The 16,064-nt window shown below is 39.3% G+C and overlaps 1 pseudogene; it reads right to left on the bottom strand.

Annotated features, from left to right (window-relative positions):
* LOC149187715 (UDP-glucuronate 4-epimerase 2 pseudogene) overlaps nt 1-16,064 on the bottom strand; it is a 148,380-nt pseudogene that overhangs the window by 96,748 nt on the left and 35,568 nt on the right.

Below are 16,064 nucleotides of genomic sequence, written 5' to 3'. Positions count from 1 at the left end.
TCTATCATTGTATCTTCCTGCAAATCATTTAGATATTCAGGTAGCAGGTCGTCAACAGAAGGTAATTGAGTCTGCTCTTCGAGGTCCTCAATCATTGAAGGTTCAAACAACCTCAAACAGTCTGCATTTACGACTGAGTAGATGTGCATGTAAGCTGGCAGCTCAAGGCGGAAGGCATTTTCACCAACCTTCTCAAGTATCCTGAAGGTTCCATACTTGATAGGTTTTAGCTTTTTACCTTCACCTTGCATCATGTCCTTACTGATATACAACCAGACTTGGTCTCCAACTTGAAAACTATGCTCCATCCGATGCTTATCATGCCTAGCCTTGTACTTGGTCTGGCTCTTTTCCAGCTATTCCTGTACTTCTTGGTGGATCTCCTGGATCTATTCAATGAACCTGGTTGCCTTGTCCACATCACTGTGTCTATCAACCATGGTATCTTTACCAAAGACAAAATCCAAAGGATACCTCGGTACGAAACCAAAGCAGGTATCAAAAGGAGATCTCTGTGTAGAAGAGTGTTTGGCTCTATTGTAAGCATGTTGCACATAACACAAGTAACTAGATCAATGTCCTGTTAACTACTTCTGTCTTGCCATTTGTTTGTGGATGAAAAGTTGTGCTTTTCTTTAACTTGGTGTCCATTAGTTCCCACAGACTTGACCAAAACTTTCCCATAAATCGGGTGTCTCAATCAGATACAATAGAAGTGGGTAATCCGAAATGAACCCATACATGTTCAAAGAATAATTTTGCAGTTTGTTGAGCTGTAATCTGTTTACTACAGGGTATCAAAACACACATTTTGTTGAATCTATCCACAACAACATACAGATAATCATGACCTTTCCTAGATTTGGGCAGTCCTCCAACAAAATCCATGGAAATGCTTTCCCAAGGGTGAGAAGGAACTGGTAATGGAGTGTATAAGCCTAGTTTTCTATTGATGGGCTTGCTTTTTGCACACATAGCACACCCCTTTACATATCTAGAAATTGTTTCATTCATTTTCGGCCAATAGCAGAACCTTTGCAATTTGTGCAACTGTTTTACTTACCCCAAAGTGACCTGATATTAGAGAAGTGTGGGCTTCCCTAATTATCTTTACTCTCTCAGTTTGTGGAATGCAGAGTTTCCCACAATGATATAAGAGTCGGTCCTTCACATGATAGTCCAATTATTCTACTCTTTTGCCTTGACTCAAAGTTGCATATACATCTTGAAAGTCCATGTCCTAAGCACACTGTTCTATGTAGCTTTCATGCAGCACAAAATTATGCTTAAGTATGGTAGATGCATTTATAATGGGTCTCGATAACATATCTGCAACCTTGCTATGTCTACGCTTTTTATATCAGATGAATAAATGAAACTGTTGTAGAAAACCCATCCATCTATAATGCCTTGATTGTTGCAACTTAGTTTGGGAGTGTAGATATTGAAGTGGCTGATGATCAGTGTGTATTACTATTTCTTTGCCCATTAAGTAATGTTTCCACTTTTTCACACTCTGAACTAATGCATACAATTCTCTATCATAGGTAGGATAGTTAATTACTGCAGGATTAAAAGTCTCAGAATGATAACATATGGGTTTATCGTGTTGTGTCAACACTGCTCCCATGGCATAGTCACTGGCATCATTTTGGATCTCAAATGGTCTTTGTAGGTCTGGCAATGCTAGTACAGGTGTTGTAATAATGTTTTCTTTCAAGGTGTCGAAGGCTTTCTGTTGTTTGCCTCCCCACTGAAACACCTTGTTCAATCCTGTCAAAGCATATAAGGGAGCTACAATTGAGGAAAAATTTGAAATGAACTTCCTCCAATATTGTGTTGCTCCTAAGAAGCATTTCACTTCTGTAGCAGACTGGGGTTTATGTTAGTTTACAATGACTTCCACTTTAGAGGGATCTATTTTCAATTTACCTCCCCCTACTATGTGACCCAAATAATTTAGAGAGGCTTTTCCAAATTCACATTTGGAGAGTTTAACATAAATTTTTTCTCTTCTCAAAACATCTAATGTTTGCTTAACATGCTTTAAATGTTCTTCCCACATTTTACTAAAAATCAGAATGTCATTCAGATACACAATAACAAAATCATCAAGAAAAGGTCTGAGTACATCATTCATTAATCTCATGAAAGTAGCAACAAAATTAGTTATGCCAAAAGGCATAACCAACCATTCATACAATCCCTGCTTTGTTTTGAAAGCAGTCTTCCATGCATCTTTCTCTGCAACTCTGACCTGATGGTATCCACTGTGCAAATCCAGCTTGGTGAAATAAACAACTTCCTTCAATTGATCTAAAAGATCATCTATGCAAGGAAGGGGATAACGATTTTTTATTGTTATATTATATAGTGCTTGGTAATCAATGCACATTCTCCATGAGCCATCTTTCTTTCTCATCAAGATGACGGGTGACCCACATGGTGATGTGCTAGGTCTGATGAACCCTTTCTCGAGAAACTCCTACACCGGCTTCTTGATTTCAGCATTCTCTAAAGCAGACAACCTGTACATCCCAATGTTAGGCAAAGGAACATCTTGCTGCAAAATAATATCATGTATTGTTCCCTTTTTAGGTGGTAGACCTTTAGATTCTTGAAATAAGACATCATACTCTAAAACAATCTTTTCTATATCAGCTTGTTGATCAGCATTACAGCCCCCAAATACATTGGTTTTATCAAATTTCTTTTCCTTTACAACCATTAGTAAGAACTGTTTGCATGAATTTATCATTCTTTTCATCTGTCCTAAGTTGATGAGAGTATAGTTATTCTTGAGCTTATGAGCCCTTACAAAGTATTCGATTCCATCTTTAACAAGTAGCAACTTGTTCTCAGCTCTATAGAAAATAGCTTTTCTATCATACAAGTAGGGACTTCCTAAAAATATTCCACATATATCTAAAGGAATTACATCTAACTCAACCTCATCTACAAATGTTGACCCAAAAGAAAACTTGAGTTTGCACTATCTAGTCACCTGTAGTTGCGCTTTATCATTCAACCATCCTAATGGGTATGGCTTCTTATGAGGTGTAGTTTCTAATCCCAATTTCTTTACAATTGCTTCAGAAATCAGATTTACTTGTGAGCCACTATCAAACAAAGTATCAATCTTTTGATTTTTGGAAACAACTTGAATATGGAAAAGCTCATGTATTTTTCTCTCAAGTTCTTAATCAATAACAGATTGAGCAGAATTACTAGTAGATGCTTCAAAATTCTTACCTTTTATACTCGTGGCTGCAATGATTGTTTCATCTCCCGAGTCTGACCCCAAATCTTTCTAAATAGCTACAGCAGTCTTCTTCTTCTTGCCCTCGAACTTCTTAGGTCTCAGCTCTGGATGCAGAATCCAACATTGCTCATCATCATGCCCCTCCTTTTTACAGTGAGTGCATGAAGCTTTGCCTTTTTATGCAGTGTTAGCCTTCCTGGCTTTCCACTTCTGCTTCCTTTCCTCCTTGCTCTTGCTTGCAGTGGGTTGGGGTGGTCCCCCAACTTCTGGATTTCCATTCTTTCCTCTAGCTTCTAGATGAGTAGCTTGTACAAATACCTCATCTATACTAGTGGGATTAAACATGAGGATGGTATGCCTCATGTACCTGTGTAGACCACCAATGTACTTCAGAAGAGTCTCTGGTGAGTCTAATGAGATACCCAACATCAAAGCTCTCTTTCTGAACTCTTAAGTATTGTTATAGACATTTTTGGGCACTGCAACCCCAATCATAAATGTCCATAAACCAAGGGCTCTTAAGTCCCTAAAAGTGTTGTTCCAACCCCTAAAAGAACAAGGTCAGCTGATTACATCATCTCCCAGAAGTTTTCCATGAAAAATTACTCAAAACTGGTCAAAACTGGACCATCTCACCTACTCCATGGTCAAAGTGCGCTGCATCCCACCTAAATGCACACGGGAGGTGTGATGCATACTGAAAAGCCCTTCTATGGGGTGTGATGGGCGAGAGTGGACAAATGGTAGGGTCAATATGTGAGGTGGAGGATCATGGAATCTTCCAGAAACTTCTCCTGTGACACTTGTCTCTCTGCATTCGCCTAAGGATGAGTAAGAGATCATCAATCTCCAAGTGGAATAAAGAACTATTAGAGAGAGGATACTAATCAAATCTTAAAAGCTGACTCACCCCCCTTGCAAACATCTATATATGGATCCCTCATCCCAGAGATTAGGAGGCTAGAATTTTGTATCTTGTAAGGAAGTGTTGCTGGTTTCTTGGTGCAACATCATAGTGTTGGGTGATCCCAGCTTTTCATGAGGTGAAGAAGGGCTTTCTTGCTGAGGGGATGACGTTGGGTCAGAACAATTGGTTGTAATCCTCTTTGCTATTCTTGATTATTAATAAAGCTATTCAATTTTTCCTCCACATTCTTGTATGATTGATGATATATGCATTTGTGTGGTCAATATATATCTGGTCCTATATTGTTTATGATAATAGATCTCTGTTCTTGTATAGTGTTATGGTGCTTTGATTCCACAGGTGCTCTTTGAAGCTGGGTAGATGAGGAAGCGAGTGGCAAAGACCTATCAGAAGGGAGAGGAATCAAGTAAGGAACCAAGCGCAATACAGAGGTTGGTCTCCTTTTTTCCCCTCTTATCTACTTCTCATAAAGGAAAACGAAAGTGGTTTTAGTTTGTTTGTTTCTAAGGTAGCTACTAGCCTTAGTGGGACTAGCAGCTCTACCTAGACACTAGATTTCCCGATAACAAAATGGTGACTCCACGGGGGAGCGAATAGATTGTTTGTTTGTCTATATTTGTTTGCTTTATAAACTTACAGACGGAGCCTGAAGTCAAGCCAGCTAGCCTTCGAACTGCATAGCAAATGCAAAGTAGATCAATGTTGCTTCAGTCTATCTCCGGGTTTTGTTTATGAACTGAACAATCGATTTACAAACTCTCTAATTGCCCTTGTGGTGGCTCTAGTAACCTCTTTAGATCTACCCCTGTGATTTATTTACTAATTACCACTTGCTCGGCCTAAATCCCTGAACTGTGCTGCAAACTGTGATCAAGAACTGGATCAAAAGTCTCGCATTGTACCATCGCACCCTCTCTTCAAGGATATCAGTATGCATCGCACTTCCCGTGTGTTGTAGGTGGGATGCATACTGGAATCCCTGTGTAACAGGTGCGCTGATCAGAAAGGGCTAATTTTGCCTCCAGACTTTGGTTTTTTCACTCTTTTCAGCTCTATTCAGGAGTTTTGTTGTCTGTAGTCAGTATACCTCTATTGGAAACCCCCTTCCTTGCCATTATTCCGCCTCCATTGTGCAAAGAACTGTAAATGTTTTTATGTATTGTGAGCCATTTTCAGTTCTGTTTTACAAAGAAGTAGCGTAATTGAACTGTCGTTTCTTGATTTGGAAGTGTCGCAAGTGTCGTTTTCAGTCATAGAAGAGAATCTGATTGTTCTTAATAGTCGATTACACTATTACTCTTGTCTTTGATCTGAATTAGTAGTTTTTCAAGTGTCGAAAGCAAGTTTTCAATTCCAAATAACAAAGTGTCGTCATTGTCTTCATTTTGTCTTGAAAAGAAGCTTGTTAGTAATGTCGCTTTGAAAAATAATTCAGATTTGCGCTTAGCTTTCTTTTTATCATTCACACATTAAGAAAGCTGAAAACAAATACATGCATGTGCATTTTCATTTAGACTGTTTGTTGGTTTGATTTAGGACAGTGCATATAGTGTGTGCTCTCTGCTCTATGTTGAAAGAATATCGTCTCTCTTTCCTTAGTAGCTAGGATTTTCATTGCAAAAAGAAGATTAAACGATTGTTTATCATCTTAGATTGCATTTTAGGAATTGTATATCTACATCACGCGGTGAACCTGAAAGGAAAATTTCTTAAGCAAGATCAACTATAAAATAAATTTAATGAATATAAAAATGCTTTGGAACCTAACGCACAACATTTAGAAGTCTAGGCTAGAGACGTATTCCGACGTCGTAAAGCCTGGTAACTGTTGTTTTCATTGCTGGTTGGGTGATTCCTCCACTTTGAGACGATAAGTGCCAGTACGGACTTGTGCTCCCATGTACCGTCGAGTATATATTGGGAGACCAAAATAGGCTTTATCCTTTATCCATAGGAAGCCATGTCTGTCGCCCTATCAATCGCAATGCACTGAAAACAACATTCGGGAAGATTGACTGCTGTACCGTAAAAAGTATTCTGCAGTTTTGCGATTGGTTTGCTAATCCCTCTGTCTAGATTTCCAGAGTAGTCCCTTTCGTTCCTTGTCAGACTCCTTAGAGGAAAAGGTCCATCTAAGCACTTGTCACTTCAAGCTCATTAAAAATCGAAGGCGACTAGAGTCATCTTTTTTTTCTCGACTCTTAAAAATTGAAAAAACAAGTTGTTTCAAAGCGTCTAAAATTAATTTAATTCAGAAACATAGTTCCCCTTGATTTTTAGTTGGTCAAGTAATCAGCAATCGTGGAAGAAAGTCAATTGAAACCTCGTCGTTTTTGGAGGCTTACGAGTCAACCATCTTTGTCTCCAGAATCAAAACTGCTACGGATGAAGTGAACTCGTTTAACCGGTTCTAAATCCCCTGGTAAAGTTAGAACAAGTGTTCTGACACCATCGGAGACTTCGGTTACTCCAAACATTTATGGTATCCCTGCCTTTACAGAAGAAGTTCCGCAGCCACCAAAGGACAGTAGATCTGATCCTAGTGTGAAGGTAAACACTTGTATTACTGAACCAGCTCCATCCACAGCTGATTTGGAAGGTGTTATTCCCCAAACATCTATCGCTGCAGATTCTGTACCTTCTTCGACACCAGAAATATTTTACAGACCTGATGGTCTACCTCTTCCACCTGGTCTGATCGCTATAGAAGATATTATGGAGGATCCTCCATCTAGTACTCCATCGCAATTTGGAGTTGGGATCACCCTATATCCTTCTTCATCAGAAATTAGTCTACCGTTATCAGAAGCTCCTGTAGAATCGCTAGGAAATCTTTTGGATAGACTAGAAATGTCTGAACAGCCATCGACATCTAGGACTGTGTCATCCGACACAGCAATGGCGGAACTTCCTGCTGTCACTCCAACAATGTTCGTCGGCATACCATCTGTCCCAACTAGCTCTCAATCGCTAGATAGGGCCCACTTAGGGCTATTTCGACAGTATGGTCCGTTCCCGTTTGTTCATCCGGAATAATATCCAAGAAATCTTATGTTGAGACTCAGCAAATTGATCCTTCATGGTGTCAATTTGGGCAGTACAGTCCTCAAGGACAAACCATTCCTTTGAGTACCGGATTACCAGTGTATGGGGAACAATATACCCTTTCCTTGTCTCCTCCGGGAGGACAACCATACGAGATTTCACAACAAAATTCAGGTTATACTAGAATTACATATAGCGGTTGGGTGCCAATACTGCCTCAACAACCAAGAGTTGTATATTCGATGCAACAATGTTTACCTATGTCAAATATACCAACTATGCCAGCTATTGTGACGGTGTCGCAAGTACAAGCGTTGCCTGTTGTATGCCAACCTCAGGTTTCTCAGGTTGTAATGCAACAGCCTCTTGTCCCTGCGACTCAACCACAATCGCCAACTAGTGGAATGACACAGGCCCAAACAAGTACAATTACCCCTCATCTTGGTCAAATAGTCAGTATTGGACAACAACACATGGCTTCACAACCATGGTTGGTGCAATATCAACAACTGCAATTCCAACAAGTTTACCAACGATCTGAGCAACAAATCTTTGCAAATAATGGGCAGTCGTATATTCAAAACGGTCAAAATCAACCATTCTACAATGGTTATGCCCATCAACCTTATCAAAGTTACCAGCATCAAATGCATTACGCTGGTATGCAAAGACCAACTGCCCAAGCGATTCCATCTTATCCTAGGTATGCTTTGCCAAACCTGAATCAACAGTTACCCTTTGTGGTGACTTTAGAGTTACCGGATCTAAATCAGCTAACGAATGATCCAATTGCTTATGCCCCTTGGTGGCCAGCGATTCTGCATAAACTTCCGTCAAATATTCCTAAATTTAATGGGAATTCGGGTGAAGATCTGTTGAATCATGTGATGACATTTCATCTGTGGTGTTCATCAAACACCCTAAACGATGATTCGATTAGGCTTCACCTTTTTCAAAGAACGTTAACTGTTCCCGAAGAAAAATGGTATATCAAAATACCTAGAGCTTTGTTTGATAACTTCAGTACCCTAGCCACAACCTTTTTAACCCATTTTTAGTTACCCATAAGGTACGAAACGTGAACAGAACTTATTACCAATTTCAAACAAACGACGGCCACTCACATATCCGATCATATTCATGAGTGGTGACGTCACCGTAGAATGGTAAAAATGTATGTTCCTGATCAGCTTTTAGCTGAATGGTTTATTAAGTCATTGTTACCTTCCATTACAGAAGATGTGGCAAAGGGGGGGAGTCGTCACTTAAGAGCAAGTTATTGCTCGTGTGCAATAGTTAGACTTGATTTATACTCAGTCTGGCACGCTCTATGATAAATCCCTAACGCTCCCAGGCCAGAATTTTCTGTTCCTCCTCGTCCTAAATCGAACAACGACTCTCATGCCAGCGATGGCGTGATTGGTACGACAGACACGAAATCAACAAAGGCTACATCTAAAAAGACCCGTAAGATTTCTAGTCAAAATGCAAAAGAAGAACTTCTCGCCTCGGAAGTAAATGTGTTGGGTCCCTATAATACTAGTGATTACCCCATTACTATTGTATTTATACCCCTTATTAATATTTTTGTGCCCCTATTGCCCCCATATTGTTATTATTGTGCCCCATAGAATCCCTCTATTGTTATTTTTGTGGCTTTTATTATTATTGTTAGGTCGGCTGGATTATATTGTGACTCCTTAGACTCCTATATATAGAAAGGAGGTTTTGTCATTTGAATCATCCAAGAATTGTTCATTTATGTAATGTAAAGGAGGTTTCCCCCTTGAAGAGGCTGAATTCTAAGGCGTTGATCTATCTTTTCTATCTTTTCTTGAGCTGGTTTCATAACATTTGGTATCAGAGCTTTGGATTCTAGGGTTTCGCTGCTCCAAACAGGTCATCGTGGCATTTTCGCTATAACTTTTTTTCTGTGACGTTTCAGAAGTCACAAAAAAAACCCATTTTATAAAAAATCGTGCTGAACCTTGGCTCCAAATTTCAAAACTTTTCACGTGATATTTGCGGATATATGATCTGAGGAAGTTGGTCTTTTTGCAGACAGGTGACCTGGCGTAAATCGTCATAACTTTCTCTCTGGGGATCGGATTGAAATTTCGTAAGAAGGTACAGAAAGAAGATGGAGTGTAGTTTCTTGTAAGCATGTTTCAGATCCAAAGGTTAAAACAGTGACTCGTGGCACGTCGTACAAGTTCGCTCTACTGAAATAGTCTATAAGCAAGTCATTGTGGGAGATTTCACATAACTCTTCCTTGGAGAATCCAATTTGGGTCAAACTTGTGGCATTGGAAAGAGGACACAGAGGGCTACTATAGGTCCCAAATTAAGAACTAGATGATTGGAAAGTACAGAGATACATCAGAGGCAATATTGAGCTCCTACAAAGTGAAAAAAGGTGTGTAGATTTTCTTAAATTTTTGCTTAAGCTGGGTTTGAAAATTTATTTTGAAGGAATTCAAAGGGCATAGTAGAGAATTATTATCTGTAACTGATGCCCCAAGGAAAGAAAATGAAAACACCTAGTAAGGAACCTGAAAGCTCTAGCATGACTCATGAAGAAGAGGAAGAAATGCAACATGATATATCAAAATTACAAGACCAAGTGCAACAACTGTCCCTTGCACAAAAAGAAACAGAATATAAGATGGATGGTTTAAATAAAGGTGTAGAAGCTAAGATGGACTGTTTAAAGAAAGGCGTAGAAGCTAAGATGATTGACGTGGAAGCTAAGATGGATTATTTGAAGATAGATTTGAAGATAGACATGGACGAATTGAAGATAAATATGAATAAGTTGCTACAAGAAATGGTCCCTAAGGGTGAAAGGGTACTAAAGAAAACTCATGATGAGAACAAAATAAATGTTAATCATGATTCCATAGACGCTAATGTTGGATCGAAGACTCACCATATTCCAAAAATCGATATGAGGAAGTTTGATGGCAAGGATCATGCCACATGGATATTACAGATGGAGCAATTCTTCGATCTCAATAATGTGCAAAACACACAAAAGGTACGTATGGAAACTTTATATTTGGAACCAAATCAGTTTGTATGGTATCAATGGCTTTGCTCTCGTAAACCATTTATCACTTGGGCAATTTTTATGGAAGAATTGATAGCACATTATGAGGATACAAAAAGCAACACTTTTTTTAGTCAATTGATAGGTCTCAAACAAAAGGGTTCAATAATGGAGCACATTGAGGAGTTCCAAAAATTGAACATAAGGGTAAAAGATATTCCAGAGGAGCATAGGATTGATGTGTTCATAGGGTCTTTAAAGGAACATGATGTTCGCCTTTGGGCACCTGATTCATTAGAGAAGGAATTCAGGTTAGCAAGAAAAATGGAAAGCAAAATTATGGCAACCAGGAAGCATACCACTCACAACTATAAAGATGGAAGTGTTGTTGCCCCTAGTCTTCCACAACCTATAAGGTTGACACCACAAAAATTGGAAGAAAAAAGAGAAAAAGGGCTTTGTTACAGTTGTGATAGCAAATACACTAAAGGTCATAAGTGTGATGAGAAGAAATTATTCTACATAGATTGTGAAGAGGAAGAAGAAAAGGAGCAAGAAAGGTCAAAAGAAGAGGATATACTCCAGGAACAAAGCCTAGATGAAGAACAAATAAATCCGACCATATCTTGTAATGCATTGGCGGGAATTACCACTCCTCAAACCATCACGATAGAAGGACAAATCAAGAAGAAAAATGTAATAGTGTTGATTGATTCAGGAAGCACCCACAATTTTATTCATTGTAAGGTAGCAAAATAATTGAATTTCTTCCTATATCTAGCACCAAAGTGTCAAGTGATGATTGCAAATGGAGGAACAATAAATTGCTCTGGAAAGTGCCATAATATCAAGCTATCCATGGGAGAATATGTATTGACTAGCCCAATGCTTTCCATTCCAATGGGAGGTGCGGATGTTGTACTAGGAGTCCAATGGCTACAATCCTTGGGTACAATAGCTTTTAATTTTCAAGAACTTTTCATCAGATTTTCTATAGAAGGAAAGGAAGGTAAATTAAGGGGTATTGTAGGGAAACCAAGAAAGATAATAAGCTCTAATAGTATGACAAAGCTTCTAAAAAAGGAGCAAAGAGGTGTAATTGCACAATTATGCTCGCTAGATGTTTCCACATCGGAATCATCTATTTCTCCAGATCTCCAAAAAGACCTGGACAATCATTCCAACGTATTTGAGACTCCCAAAGGTCTCCCACCTATGCGTGATCATGATCATGCTATTCATCTGATTCCAGGAAGTGTTCTGTAGAGTCTCAAAGAAGGTATGTTTTGATGGTTATTTCAGTATCTTTTTCATTAGGATATATAATCCTTTCTGCATTTTAAACTTAGATAATAACGAAACACGTGAGGTTAATAGGAAAAACTGATAATTGTCGTTCTTACGTGCAGGAAGGAAGAAAAGTATAAATTAGCCATCTCAAAGGGAAAGACGAAGAGGAGCTAATTGCTATCCCTTTGACGGGGAACCGCAAACAGACCAGATCAAAACGGACCAACCCAGAAAAGGAAGCGGATATACCAGATCGGAGCAGAAAAGGAAAGAAAGGGTTAATGATTCTGTGAATCCCTCAGGATCTTAGATCCTGAGGGATCGTTATTTTATCTATTTTTTGTATCTAGATATCTCCGTCATCATCCTTATATAAGTGATAGCATTGTTGGCTATAGGGGAGGTTCTGTTGTAATTTCTTTTTACCAGATCAAGACTATGATCTTTATGTCCTGTTAAGACTCGCTTTGCTGTAAGTTTATTTCATGCATTAATACAGACTTGGTTACTCTTTTATCTTTGATCCTGGATCAATCTTAAGCGGTGTACCCCTGGAGGCTAAGGGCCCGGCCCTGGAGGACACTTGCTCTTGTACCATTACGCGTGGTGTCTGTGTGGTTTGTTCATAGGCGTAATCTGGTAATCTGTTGTGTTTTATGAACATTATATTACATGCTCTGTTATGTTTAACTTGTTTAATGTTCCTGCAAATTGAAGTCTTATATTGACACTGCATTATGTTACCAATTCATTAAAGTGTTGATTAATCTCTACAGGATATTATCACTCCAGTACAGAGTTCATGGTGATTGTATTTTAGCATTATGACAGTTATCTTGAGAATTCTGATTTCAAATGATTATTGAATGTTACTATTTATATCTTGAGATGCAATCGCATGCGTTTATTCAGATCAATAATAGAAGCAGATTGAGCATGTTGTGTTTCTAGGATTGGAATTGGTAGTATTGTTCTATAGTATGTGTATATCTTTTGAGACTGCAGGATTGATGTTTTGATTGGAGTGGTTAGATAGAATCATAGCTTGATGAACTTGGTTATTGCTTATTCCAGTTGTTGTTCCATTTAGTTGTTGTTCCATTTCAATTGCTGGTCTATTTCAAGATTGTTGATTTGTTGTTTCATTTACTTGCCATTTCTTAAGGACAGACTCAGGCTATAGTGAGTGTCAGCTTCTGCTATTTGGCTCCTAGACCTCTGATCTGCTCCCATCAGTTATGAAAGGGATAGGTTATTGCCACCAAACCCTTGGCTGATGTGCTGTTCTATTTCATCGTTATTTCCTTTACTTGTCGTTTCATTTATATTCATCAAGGACGATCTCAGGCTGTAGTGAGCCCCAACATCTGCTACCTAGCTCCCAGACCTCGGATTTGTTCTCATCAGTTATGAAAAGGATGGGTTATTGCTACTGAACCTTCGAATGATGCAATGCTTGGTGTGATTTAGCCTTTTGAAGTAGTTAAGTTGTAGACATGCAGCCATTTACTTTTGTAGCCTTTAAGTAGCTGTACTACGAGCATTACTCTGACAAGTGTGTTATAGACATTTTTGTGCCTTACAGCATTGAGCATGAAATGTCCATAATCTAAGGGATCCAAAGTCCCTAAACATGTTGTTCCTACCCCTAGAGGAACAAGGCTAACAAACCACAGCAATTCACAGAAGTTCTCCACCAGAAACTGCTCAAAAACAAGTCAATTCAGGATCAATTTAGTGGCTCCACTAGCTGTTTGCGCTGAATGACAAAGCCAACACTGGCTACCTGCGCTGAATGTCAAAGGCAAAATTGGCTACCTACGCTGAGCGAGAGTTGACATGTGGCAAGTTCATTCCACGAGGTGTCAAAACCCAGGAAGCTTCCAAAATCTTCCTCAATGACACTTGCCTCAGGGAATTCGACTGGTGATGAGTAAGAGGTTCCAAATCTCCAAGTGGAAGCAAGAACCTCCAAGTGGAATCAAGAACTGACAGAGGGAGAGGACACTAGTCAGATCTCAAGCTGACTCATCCTCTCTCCAAACATCTATATATGGATCTCTCCTCCATGAGATCTAGAGGCTGGAATTTTGTTATTGCAAAGAATTGTTGTTGGTTTGAGATTGGAATCATTGAGTGCTTAATGCTTTGAAGGGGGTGAAGATAGGAATTCCATTTGCTGGGAAGGAGATGCTGGATTGGAGCCCTCTGGGTTGTATCTCTTCCTGAACCTTGTTATTCATCAATAAAGCTATCTTGGTTTCTCCTATATACTGATGTATTTTTGATGTATGAATGCATTAGTATGTTTAGTTTATTTCTAATCCTGAACTAGTTATGAATATGAATCCATGTCTTGTGTAGTGTTCTCTTCTTGTGATCTTGCAGAAACCTCTTGAATCTGGACGAGCGAGAAGGCAAGTAGCTGGGAACTCTCCAAGAGAAGAGAAACCAGATCGAGGGACAAACGGAAGACACCGGTTAGTCCATCCATCTCTCTTCATTCTTAATTCATAAAGGAAGAATACTAGAATAGCTGTCTCTGTTTGTTGCTAAGGCACTATCACACCTTAGGTGGATAGGATCGTTCTGCATAGGCATTTTCCCCACAAAAAATTGGCGACTCCACTGGGGAGATTTGTTTAGTCATTTTATTTGTGTTTCTATCCTTGTTTGTTTCATAGACTCGACAGCGACAATCGAACTGCATCTGTTATTCCTAGATGCAAAGTAGACAGTTGTTGCTTTGATCCAATCACTGGACTTGTCTATGATCTGAACAATGGAATCACAAATGATTTGATGATCCTTTGTGATAGATCTTAGTACCCTCTCAAAGCATCCCTTTGATTTTACCTTGCTTGTTGCTTTGATTTGGCCTGAAACAGTAGATTAAATAGCAATCTGTGACCCAGAACCAGTGAGAAACGAGAGTTTCTCCTTCAGCGCAGACCCTGTGAAGGGATTCTGCATTTCAACGCAGGTCCCGTGAAGGCTACCTGCGCTGAATGTCAAAACCCCTGTGTTGAGGTTGCGCTGAACCAGTTTGGCCTTGTGCAGCTGGGGTTCTCTGCTCTGTTTTGCCTTATTTTGATCTCTGATTTTTGCAGCCTTTAACCATCATAGGTACCAGTCTGATAACTCCTTTTCTCTGCTTAGATTCCGCCTCCTTTTGTACAAAAAGACTGTGAGTGTTTTTATGTGTTTGTGGCATCATTTACAGTTTTCCTTTGCATGAGTGAAATAATCATCCTGTAGCCCTTGATTCAGATCTGTTGATTGTGATCTTAGAAGAGAGTTCATTGGCTGTTTACAGTTGATTATACATTTGCTTTTGCTTATTGGTTTGAGTTTGTCTCTTTTAAGTGTCGAAACAAGTATTCATTTCGAAAATCGTTAAGTGTTGTAATCTCTTCTACCCTCTCTGATTTCGAAAAAGTAAACTTGTTTGTATTTCTCATTTAAAAGCAAATTCAAAGTTGTACAAAAAGCTTTCTGTGTAGGCATCAATACTAAGAAAGCGGAAAACAAACACCTGCATTGTGCATTTGCATCTTGATAGTTTGCATGTTTGATTTAGGAAAAGTGCATTAGAGTGTGTTGATTGCTCTTTGAGAAAAGATGGTGTCTTTCTTTTCCCTTAGTAGCTAGGATTTCAAAGTTGAAAAGATATAAAGCTTGCTTATCATCTTTAGACTGCATTTAGGAATTGTATCATACATCTTGTGGTGAACCTTGAAAGGCAAAATTCTAAAAAGATCAACCTAAAATAAATTGAATGAACTTAACAACGCTTTGCAACATAACGCACAACATAGAGGTCTAGGCTAGAGACGTGTTCCAGCGTCGTAAAGCCTGGTGACTGTCGATCTCGTGGATGGTGGGTGATTCCTCCTGAGGGACGATAGCGCCAGTATGGATTGTTCTCCCATGTACTGTCGCGTATATATTGGGAGACCCCTATAGGCATAAAACCTTTATCCTTAGGAAGCCGTGTCGACCGCCCTACTGATCGCAATGCACTGAACACAGCATTCAGGAAGATCGACCGCCCGTACCCTAAAAAGTATTCTGCGGTTTTGCGAAAAGTTTGGCACACCCTCTGCCTAGAACTCCAGAGCAGTTTCTTTTGGCCTTTTTCAGACTCTATAACAGAAAAAGTCCATCCGAGCATTTGTCACTTCAGGCTCGTTAAAACATCGAAGGAGACTAGAGTCATCTTTAGCTTTTTCTCGACTCTTTAAAAGTGAAAAAGCAAGTTGTGTCTAAAAGCGTCTAAAAAATTCATTTAATTCGGAAACACACTCTTCCCTTTTGTATTTTGGTTGATCGAGTAATCCGCAATCGTGGAGGAAAGTCAGTTGAAACCCCGTCGTTCGCGGAGGCTTAGGAGTCAACCGTCTTTGTCTCCGGAATCGAAAACAGTACAGACAAAGCGAACTCGTTTAACCGGTTCGAAATCTCCTATCAAAGTTAGAACAAGTGTTCCA

This window comes from Pinus tabuliformis, chromosome 3_1, assembly GCF_031772625.1.
Source record: "Pinus tabuliformis cultivar Carrire ecotype Pingquan chromosome 3_1, CPIR1, whole genome shotgun sequence".
Taxonomy (NCBI): domain Eukaryota; kingdom Viridiplantae; phylum Streptophyta; class Pinopsida; order Pinales; family Pinaceae; genus Pinus; species Pinus tabuliformis.
The sequence above is the reverse complement of the archived record's forward strand: the minus strand, read 5'-3'. Positions and strand labels throughout refer to the sequence as shown.